Source organism: Otolemur garnettii, unplaced genomic scaffold, assembly GCF_000181295.1.
Source record: "Otolemur garnettii isolate 467f Iridium unplaced genomic scaffold, OtoGar3 scaffold00080, whole genome shotgun sequence".
Classification (NCBI taxonomy): Eukaryota; Metazoa; Chordata; class Mammalia; order Primates; family Galagidae; genus Otolemur; species Otolemur garnettii.
In genome coordinates this window covers 4,672,897-4,685,046 of record NW_003852475.1, presented here as the reverse complement: position 1 = coordinate 4,685,046, position 12,150 = coordinate 4,672,897, and positions in this window count along the sequence as shown.

Sequence of the window (12,150 nt, the reverse complement as noted above, 5' to 3'; positions counted from 1 at the left end):
GGACGTTATTCTATAGCAACTAATAGCCTCTAAGTACAAATATCTCTGTTTTTTAAAGCATCTGAGGGTAAGTGCCTACTGTGCATTTTGTAAAAAAAAAAAAAAATTGATGTTTTCTTTTGCTATTGTGTTAGCCTAGGTGAGCTGAAAGGAAGAGAAGTGGCTGATCTACCATGGGCTTCACAAATATTTTTAATAATGCTTCTGCACTACATGATGATAAGGAACATGCAGGGGTACAAGTCCTCACCCCTCGAGTGTTCACCCTAGCATTGCACTCATAATCATTCTTTTTCTCATTTCACTGTGGGCAGAATGAGACTTTTTGATTATTGTTTTATTTTCCCCCAATCCCCTTCACTATGGCATCCAATATTTCTTGTAGCCCTCTGGGCACCTTGGACCAAACTTACCATCTGGGAAGAGAGAGATGTGCACAGCCACAATTAAGTAACAAGAAATGCGTCTGTGATGTTTTACTACCCTCATTTTTGGGCAATGATTTTCTTAGTCTCTTCCCCCAACTCCATGCTCCAAATGTGAGAGGTAGCTTTTCCCATAGTGGGAAAATCTTTGTCTTCGGAGCCACACAGACCTTGATTCTAATCTCAACTTAGCCACTTACTAATGTGTATGAATGGAGAGGATAACATAGTATCTCTTAGATGCAACTTCATCATTTAAAAGGCACATCATAATAGCACATCACAAGTTTGGTAGTATGTGGAAGATTCTAGTAAGTAGCAGACCCACTGAACTCTGGCTATGATTCCAATCAGTTACTCCATTAACATTTGTCTTCACGGACTTTACCTGTCAATGTCCCACCTTGTAAGATATTGCTATGGGACTTTCTTATTGCCTTTTTTTGTCACTGCTTAGATGAATTTCATGTCATCCTGAGCTCTACATATTTCCTTGTGTGCCTACTCTTCTTCATGCCCCAAAACAATTAAATAGCTTTAATAAAGATTTCTTCCCCTTCTGTCTCCTGTGTTAACTAGGCATCTATCTGTTCAGTACACATGACTAAGTGTGTGACTGTCCAGACCTGTGTAAGTAAAGCATCAGCCTGCCCAGAACTTACCACCTGGGAAGAGAGAGCTGTGCACAGCCACAACTAAGTAACAAAAAGTAAGGCTGAACCTTTTATAAGAGATTTTATTTTGTCAAATCAAATAGTCACAACCTAGTAAACCCAGTATGATCTGAATAAAGCCTGAAACCATGCTAAAGCAGAAAATGTCTCAATACCATCTTGTAGTTCCAAATCAATAAAAACAGAGGAGATGGTGAAGAATACAAATACTGGACAATTCCACTTATATGAGATGCCAAGAATAGGCAAATTTATAGACACCAAGCACTTGGAGAGAGGGAAAAATGAGAAGTTGTCATTTCATGGTTACAGAGTTTTGGTTTGGAGTGAGAACAGATAGGAGCTGATGGTTGCTCAATATTGCAAATGCAATTAATGCTATGGAACTGTATATTTAAAAATGGCTAAAAGCAGAAATTTCATGTTGTGCCATGTATATATTTTACCACAATAAAAATACACAAGGAGGTGAAATCAAAATACAGAATTAAAGACAGTAAAATGTCTTCTTTCCTACCACATTCCAGCCCCACCAGGTTACAGGTGGTTCGATTACACATGCCTTTCCAATAATTTAGCCAGTAAATACTCTGAAAGTTCACTGTGTTTCAGGCACCATGCTAGGTGCTGAAAGAATAAAACATCTCATGCCTAAGCTCAAAGGAGATACACAGTCTGAAAGGTCACTGTCTCACGAATCCAGCCCGAATACTACCTTCTTTAAGAATCTTCTGAGATCGCCATAATGCTCTCTTCTGCACCCCCACAGCTTTTGTCACCCCATTATCTGAGCCCTCATTACACTCTACCTTCATTTTACCCTTTGTATGTCAGTCGCTCCCCCACCTCACAGTAGCCCCCACACTGCCCCTAGCAAACTCCTAGAGTCCATCTTTTCAACCTTGCACCAAATGCTCCTGTAGTGCCCCTAGGCAGTAGGTCCTCAAGGTTGGTTGGCTTCAGCTGTCTGGAAATCAACATTTATAGTCCAAGTAGCAGGCCCCATTCAGCTATTAATCGCTTAATCCTTGCATTCTTCCTCACAGCACTGCCTTTATATGCTGTTTCTTAACCATTAGCAAAAAGAAAAAATCAACTATTTTTCCTTTGTACATTAGTCTCAACATCAGGATAACAGAGATGTGCTTAGCACAGGTCTTCTCTCTCTGGCTGATAAAAGGAACACACCCATCAGTGTACAATGCACAATGTTTTAATTCCAGATGAGAATAATCATTATCAAGAAATAAATATGGGCAAGGCTAAGAAAAGAGGGCATATTCAATTGCACAAACGGAAAGAATCAGCAGTGCTGTAGAGCTGATTTCTCCTTCAGTGAACTTTACCAAAACACTCAGACATGCAAAGACTTAGAACAACCTGAATATGATGAGTTTCTATTTGTATTTTAATGCACAAGCTCTTTGTGAGAACAAACACAGAGAGGTTTCAAACCTGTGATAACAACAGCTGCCATTTATTAGGTACTCGGTGCCATATACTATTAAAAGCTAATACCTATTAGCTTATTCAACCCCCACAACAATGTAGAGGACACCAGTGCCCAGAAAGGGTGAGTCCCTGTCCAAGAGCTACACAGCTAGAAAGTGGCTAAGTGAGGTTTGGCTTTCTGATTCCAAAGTTAACCTCTTGTTCAGTGCCATAAACCAACTGACTACTGCTCTCTAGTACCCCCTGATGTAGCCAGACACCTAGGGGTAATCTTAGATTCCTGTCTTTATTTACTCCATGTATGCAATTAATCCTCCAGCCTTGCTGGCAGTGCCTCCAACATACACCCTGAACCTGGCCTGTTTCTCTTCTGCACTGCTCAAGTTCTGATCCAAGCCACCATCATGAATGACCTGAACCCCGGCATGGCCTTCCAAATAATATCTCTGATTCTACTTTTGCTCCCAACTTCCTGTTTCTCCATGTGGGAATCAGAACCTATCATTCCTCTGACTAAAGCTTCCAAAGAGTCCTGCTTACTTCAGAATAAAATGCTAAATTTGACCATTGCCTATGAGGCCAAGCAGGCTCAGAACCCCTCTTTGACCTCATCTCTTAGTCTCCTGGCTTTCTACCCACCCCATGCTAACATTCCATTTCTGCCTACTAGTCTAGAATCCTCTTTGGGCAGAACTTATTTTCATCCTTTGGTTCCTCACAGAGAAGCCTTTCCCATCCTTTATAGCTAATGTGCAAAGCCTCCTCCTCTGCCATCCCTCCCAGTCATCCTCTGTCCTGTGTTGTATTTCACTTTTTTCATAGCACCCTTATGTTAGTCAGGGATCTCCAGAGAAGCAGAACTCACAGGAGACAAATATATGAGATTTGTTATGCAAATGGCCTTACACTATGATGGAGGCCAAGAAGCTTCATGATGTGCTATTTGCAAGCTGGAAATGACATTTAGTTCAAGTTCAAAGGCCTAAGAACCAGAGGCATTCTGGTCTGAGTGCCAGAGTCCAAAGGCCCAAGAACAAAGTGCTCTGAGGTCAAGAGAAGATGACCTTCCCAGCTCAAGGAGAGAGGGAGAATTTGTTTGTTCTGTTAAGGCCCTCAGTCATAGATGATGCCTACCCACATTGGTGAAGGCGTCACCAGCTTTCCAACACAAATGCCACTTTACTCAGCCTGCCAATGCAAATTCTCAGTCTCTTCTAGAAACATCCTCTCAACACTCCCAGAGATAATTAGCAGCTATTTGGGCATCCCTTAGTCCAGCCAAGTTGATATATAAAATTAGCCATCACATACTTTATCTAAAATTGTCTCAGTTATTTATTTAAATACTTATTGCTGTCTTCTTATCCCTCATCTCCATGCCCAGCTAGAATGTAAATTTCAAGGTGGATACTATATCTCCAGTGCATGGAGGAATGACTGGTACATACTGGATGCTTAGTGATTTCTGGCTCAATTCATGTCAGTGGCTCCCTCAGCATGTCCGTCCATCCTTCTTCACCTAACTCCTTTTTGTCCCTCAAAACCCAGCTTAGAGATTCCAAAAAGCCTTCCCAGGAAATCTTTCTTTTCTCTGTACCCTCTATTCCATCAGAACATTTATCAAACGCTACAGTGACTGTCTCTCCCACACTGAATCAATCATGACCTCCTCTTGTCTTTCACCTCTATATCCTCTATAATTCTTGCCTCTTAATTCTCTAACATGCCCTAGCTACAAAACAGCAACTCAGTATGTGTTCATTAATGAATAAACAAATGAACTATTGTTTTATTATTTTCTATAGAGTTAATAAATGTCAGTGTAAGGAAGATTCTCAGAGTAGTTTTGGAAGAAATTTCACTGAAAAAAACTTGGAAAAATGTATATATATGCCTAATGTTCTAAGCTTACATTAAGAGCAGCAGTCAGGATGGAGGTCTTCAGCTGGAGGGGAGGGATGTTATAATCATGGATTAGGATACATAGAAAATGATTAGTAAATCCTGGTGGATGATTGACAGGGTGAGATGAATGAGGCTTTCACAGACACAGATGTCCCCGATGGCCAGTTACCACATGTCCACAAAGCCATGGTGGAGCCCCATAAACCCTTTCCCAAAACAGAGCAAACTTTTCCAAGGAGGCTGGATAAGTAAAATCCCCTACATGTTCTGTCTTTTTTTCCTGCACAGCATGGGTAAACCAACACATTTTGAATCCTTGAACCCTCTCTACTTACACCATTTCTCTTAAGAACAGTCTTTGTTTGGCCATATTCGTCTAGCCATACCACGTTTTTCCAGTTTGGAAATTTTGGGGGGTTTAAGATGCTTTGGAGTATACACAATCTCAGCAATGTAAAGTTGGTTATTCTAGCTTATCTCAAAGAGCTCTCAGGATACTTTATTGTTCACCCCATGTCACCTACATTACCACAATTTGGAATTTTTTTTTTGTCATTTTTAAAATCCTGGTATTCTCCAGCAGAGAAAGATTATTTCCTCTTGCTGTCTAACCCTTACCCGGTCCTGCTTCTTTATTTGAATTGTTGAAAGAATTTTTTCCCCTTGATCAATTGTGATTTCATTGTTTGTACAATGGCGTGCAATAAATAATTCTTGTCTCTAGGACTGTATTGCTTCTCTCCCTAAATTGCATTCTCGGGAGGAACTAACTCATTTCTCTGGGTTGAGTCTATTTAGTCAATATGGGGGTGAAAGGGCTGAGATTTATAGAAGTTCCTACCTACAATTTAGTAGTAAATTCCTCTAACACAAGTTCTAGATGCTGTAAAGTGGGATTCTATTTTGCCGGTCTTTCTTACTGTAGATGTTGACAAAGCAAGTTATTTCTTTGCCAATATCAAGCCCCACTACATTTTACTTTTGTAAATTCAAAACATGGATTGCTGCTGGGGTGGGGAAGGGTGTTTTTGTTGGATTGTTTTTGCTCAACTTTCTGAGTTTTATATTTGCTTCCTGTTGAAAGAAAGCAATGAAAACATCGTCTTGTTATTGATGGCTTTTTATAGTTTTAGATCCTTTACAAAAATTACAACAAAAAAAATCCTAATCTCAGCCATCCAAGTTCTGCCACTTAGAATCACTCTTCATTATTTTGCCACCAAACATTATCTCTCACTCATCCTTGTCAAGACCCTCGTCTGTTCTGCAAGAGGAGTAGCAGAAAAGGGGGAATCATATCACCCTAATGCTTCTTTAGTGTCAGCACTGTAGAATCTTTCCATTAAGCTGGTAACAAGAGGGCAAAGCTGACAATGAGGTGCTTCTTGCTGGTGTGTCATTGTATGGAACTTCATTACAGAAAAGTCTAAAAGTTAAATCCTAATGTCATTCCAAAATTCTAGACTTTGCCGACATTATGACCCTGAAGCTCTGCAATGTGACTTTTTGGAAATAAGATTATTTCATAGACACAGGCTCCTTGACTTATGATGGGGTTACACCCTGATAAACCAATCATTAAGTTGAAATTATCACAAGTCAATAATGTATTTAATACCCCAACCTGATGAACGTTACAGTTTAGCCTAACCTACCATAAACATGCTCAAAACACTTATAATAAGCCTGTAGTTGGGCAAAATCATCTAACACAAAGCCTATTTTATAACAAAGCATTGAATATCTCAGGTAATGTGTTAAGTACTACACTGAAGTGCAGTTTCTACTGAATATATAATACTATTGCACCATAATGAAGTTAAAAAATTGTGAGTCAGGGCAGATCCTGTGGCTCAAAGGAGTAGGGCACTGGCCCCATATACCGAAGGTGGTGAGTTAAGCCTGGCCCCGGCCCAAAAAAAAAAAAAAAAAAAAAAACCTGCAAAAAAAAAAAATTGTGAGTCAAACTATCGTAAGTTAGAGAACATCTGTACTCAATAGTTCTTCTGGAGGGGCTAAGAGAAAAAAATTGTTATCAACCTGGATCACATTTGGAATATTCTAAACAACTTTCTAACTATTAAAAAAAAATTCTGACACCCCCAAGGTTATTAGAGTTATTTGATTCACACCAAAAGGTATCCTTCAAGGTTTTAGCTTTGTTTGTACAGAATAGTAATAATTCATTTTAACATCAGGAAAAGGGGGGGGAAATGACATCATTAATTTAATGTAATTCCAAGGTTCAATTTAATTCAGCAAACATTTACTGAGCACCTATTATGATCAGGTAGGAATAGACACAGCAATGCACAAGATAGTCCCTGCTCTCAGGGAGCTGGAAATCTATAGGGGGAAAAGAAATATATAACTAAGTACAACTTGGAGGCAGAATAATATACACAGAATGGTGTGGAAAACCATGGAAGGACATTCAACCAAGGAAAAGGTCTTGAAGGAGCAATAAAAATGAGAATAATCATTGAATTCCTAAGTGGCTTATAAACTCTAACCCAAAGAGAACACAGTAGTTTGTGCCTAGTCAAAATATTTTAAATGATTTTACAAGGCAAGAGGACAAAGATTATGATGAAAATATTGAATCAGTGTTTGAATCATCAAAGCACAAAAAGTATTGCTCACACACATACATACTTGGAAAATGTGAGCTTAGATGGTAATAGGTGCTTTTCTATACTTTTAAGCATAGGACGACAGAATTAATTGAATAAGCATTACAATTCACACATGTGTAATATATATTTAGATATAATCCTCAATCTTCCCACACAGGCAAGAATCCATAGCAAAATCTACTCATAGATGATTTTAGTTACATCTTCATTTCAAAATGTTTGCTTTTTAGGAAAGAAGGTAGTATGCACCAGTCATAATAAAATGTTTAGTTTGAATTCTGGCTTTTCTTATTATTTAATCTCACTTTGTAAGAAAAAAAATCAATAACCTTAGTTGAGCACCTACTATGTGCCAAACATAGCTATTATTATATTAAGTTTTTTTTTACTGCAACTCTCTAGGGAAGGTATTAATCCCATCCCTATAGTATACACATTTTACATATGAGGAAATGCAGATTTGGGGAGGTTAGGCAATTGCAAGGATTACACAGTTAGGTCTGATTTCTTCTAAACATGTATATCTTGTTTTCTCAAGGACATAACAGATTCTCCAGAGTCAAGTGTATGACTCTGTGTCTCTCAACAGTGCATCTCCAAAACAATGGTACAAGTCAGTGACAGCTACATTGGGTTTCCTCAATCTAGCTGGCAAGTAGAGGCTGAGTGCATGTTTATAGGTGCTTTATCTAGGCAAAAGAAAGTCCTAATATATTTTGTAGCCCTTTATCCTAGATTTTCCAGAATTGTTCTATGACCACCATAAATCAAGAAAATGATAATAAAAATGGAGTATCCAGTGAAAATGGCCTTTCCCACATTTTCATGGAAAGAACTTTGAAGATATACAAACATAGGCAAAGTATTGCCACAAAAAATGAGAGACCCATATTACAAAATTGGTCTGATCAAAGCAAAGAAAGGAGTTAAGAAAGTTGGAAGATCTTTTTTTTCTAATTTCAACATATTAAGAAAGTACAGTTTTAGGTTACAAGGATCACTTGTGTAATGCTATAGGTGTGCCCATCATCCAAATAGTGTCCGTTGTACCCATCAGGTAGGTTTTTGCCCTACCCACTCTTCCTCCCTACTCCCCCACTCCAGTGATTTCCAATGACTTTTACTTCCCTCACTGATGTGTGCACTCATCAGTTAGTTCTACTTTAAATAAACACAGTGTTTGTTTTTCAGCAGTGCTCTCAGGTGACAATTGGTTCAAACAGAGAAGGAATGAGAGACTCTCAATTCAGAAAAACTATCATAGAGAAACCCTAATAATACCAGGATTGGAAGGAGGGACTCTATACATCTGGTCCCCACGAAGATGATGTGATCTCCACCCAAGTGAACAGACTATGCAACCAAGTCTGAGCTCTCTGCAGGTAAATGCTAACTCTATCAAGATCCTTTTTTGAAGGTGAGCAAGCAGAAAGTAAAAAATGAGGTCTATGAAAAATTACTACAGAACAAGAGAAGGCCATGCTAAAAACTTGGAGAAAAGATAGGCACCTCTGAAAATGATTTACTATTGTTATGGTCTGGATGTCCCCTGGAATTCAAGTTTAAACTTAATGAAGTTTGATCAGCTCCCAGTAATATATTTTTGGTGTTGCTTCAATTGCCTGGGGGAATCCTCCTCATAAAATATTAGGCCAATTTCTTCAAGTGTTTTCCTGCACTCTCTCTGAGTATCTTTATAGTTTCATGTCTTAATTTAAATCTTTTATTCAGTGAGAATCAATTTTTGTTAATGGTGAAAGGTGTGGGTCCAGTTTCAGTCTTCTACAAGTCACCAGCCAATTCACCCAGCACCATTTGTTAATTCCAATAGGGAATCTTTCCCCAACTCCATGTTTTGATAGGCTTCTCAAAAATCAAATGATGATTAAGTAGCTGGGTTCATCCCTTGGTTCTCTATTCTGTTCTATACAGATAAGAAGAGTGAAGAAAAAGCACAGTAGAAGCCTCATCATTCAGCTTCTGAGCAATGTGAGAACAGAAATTCAAGAAAGAGGGGAAGGTCATCATCTTCTGACACTGAGGAAAGACTTAATGGGGAGATGCATTTTATAATGCAGAATGAAAAGTAATCAACAAAGGACTGCACAGTTTTCAGCACAAGAAATGAGAAAGGTGGGAGGAGAGAAAACATTTTCTACTGTGAGACATGCAAGAGAAAGGCTGGACTTCATCCTGGAGATTGCTTCAAGAAGTATCACACTCAAAAAAAAGATACACAAAAATAAACAAAAACACTTTAATTATTTTATATAATCTAAAATAGATAATAAAATCTATTAAATGAGCTCATATTTATGAACTCTCCTAATATTTTCTCCTTTGAAACTATAGGATAATTATAAGTAATCCACCAACCCCTTCTCCACATAAAATAAATCAGACCTGGGGAGTATGCAAGTGGCAGAAAAATTGGATTGGAAAGCATTTTAAATGAGGTTAAAATCTCACCTGTCCTGTACTAGAAACGCAGGGTGGAAGGGTGCTGCCTGGAAGGAAAATCTTTAGACTGGCCTCAAATTCTTTACAGAAAAATGATATGGAGTCACATGTTCTGAATTTTGAGGGTTATTTTGAGCCAAAAATTTTATAGCAAACTAAGAATTCTTACGTGTATGTAAACAAGAGAAAGACATTCTTAGGTACATAGGGTTTTATAAAGTAGAACCTCCACATAATTAAAAAACTGAAAGAGATATTTCAGCCAATTAATTGAATAAATCACTTCATCAAAATGTCAGGCTGAATGAGTATGTTTTTCCCACTAGTCCTAAAACAAGTTATAATGGCAGTAAGGAAAAGATGTATTCTTCAGAGATTTGGAGGTGAGATACTGGCAGACCAGTTTCCAATAGATTTCTGAAAGGTGGAAGATGTGGAACTGAACGAACTAGCAGAAATGCCACTGCTGGAGCATCCACCAAAGAAGACTGCACTGGAGTGAGAAGTCTTGGTTGTGGAAGAGTTCTCCCAGGTCAGAAGGAATCTAGAACAGAAGTGAAACTCAGGGTGGACACTGAAGCCATTGATTGAAGAACTGTGCATATGCATCTGTTCCCAGGCCAAAGCCACAGAAATATGTCTGAAGGAACCAAACAATCCAACAGGTGTAGGGCTAGGGCTAAGGGCTAGGGCTCTTAGTAGGCTGGCAGCCCAAGGGAGAGACCAGCAGAGGTCTGGGAAGCTGCCTGCCTTCAGGTCCTCATCCTAAAGCAAGGGCTTCTAATAGACAAGCCCTTCCCACATAAATGGGATGCATTCTCTGCTCATCCAGTTTTGTACTGCCAGGAAATCTACCTAATTGCCCACTAATCAATACAGTCTTTTCATCACACAAATAAATGTATAACCAGAAACAATCAGACATGTGAGAAAAAAGCAGAAAGACAAGCTAGTATAAAATTGAACCTAAAGGACCCATTAATTCAAGGAAAATTGTAAAAGGAATAAAAATATATAATTAGTGTCAGAAAGATTATAAGAACATACTTTAAAGAAAAGGAAATAATCCAAGAACAGAATTAATGGAATTAAAAAAAATCAATGCTGAAATAAAATATTCAGTATAATGACTGAAAGAAAACATTAAAAAATGATCACACTGAAGAGTGAAAAGTTTGAGGATGTGGAAGGCATAAATTAATCACATAACTGAAGAAATTTTTCCAAAACTTGAGTCATCACAACTCTCCTATGATATTTAAGAACATTAGATTTAAACAGGATCCAGAACTGGGTAGAAAACAGATACCTGTAACTGGATAGATTAAAATTAAAAAACTGACATTATCTTATAGCTATTTGGGATACTCAAAAACAATGAAACAACTCTTTCAAATTTGAAAAGGAAAAATGATTTTGAATGTAGGAGTCTATTCTGAGTCAAACTATCAATCAAGTTTAAGAGCAAAATAAAAGATATTTTCAAAAAATTCAACTCAAAAAGTTTGCCTTCTATAAATACCTCCTGAAAAAAATTACTGAAAGTAGACCACTAAGAAAAAGCAGAGAAAAATAATAATTAAAGAAAAAGTAAGATCTAGGATCCTAAAACCACTATAAGTAACTTAAAATACAATAAAAATAAATGTCAGGCTGACAACTGTGCAGCAGGCCAAGAAAAACATTAGGTACAAAGACAAAGTGGTTTGCTTTAAATAGCTGAATGAGCTTAGCAATGTGGTAAAGAAGACATATGTTTCTTCAGCCAACAAGAAAAAAAAAAGGAAGTCAATCATAAACTTCCAGTAAAGCATATTTATGTTCCTGGAAAGTTATATCACAAATAGGAAGTAAACAAAGAGACATGATTTGGGGAAAAAAAAAATTTGACCTTGAAATTTGGAGTACACACATTTTCCTTTGAATGGCCCAAGTTTAGTATGCTTTTCTAAGGAACTAATAATACTAACTTGGCCTACAGTAAATATTACAGTGCTGCTGAATCTTGATTTTTACTTTGTTAAAATGTAACATAATGTAAATGCTATAAACCTTATCAATAAAATGTATTGATTATGGTTGACCAACTGAGAGGTAGAGGAAGGAGATACAGTGGGAAATGCCAAGGCACTAAATTTCTCATCTTACAAAGTGGAAATTTAAAAATTTAATAAATAACAATGGGGAGAAAGAAGGATCAGATAAAAAGAGTAATGGAAGTGAATTATATCCTTCTCTCTTTTACAAACTGTCAATAAATACAATTTAAATTCAACAAATCAAGAAACTGAGGCCTAAGTTTATTATTTAGAATTATGCTTCCATGATGCTAGCAGAACTGGGTTTGGGGAATGCTGTGTCACTATTTTACTTTCCATATGCATCTGCTACAATAACAATAATACAACAGAAACTGTGAGTTTAACCTTGCCCTACATTAATGCAATCATTGGGTACAGTGTGGCATTTTCATATACAATTTGAAATATTTTCATCAAACTGGTTAACATAGCCTTTATGTCATTTTCTTAGTTATTGTGTTAAGACATTTATATTCTACTTTTAGAAAGATTCACTTGTACCCTTGAAAGATAAACC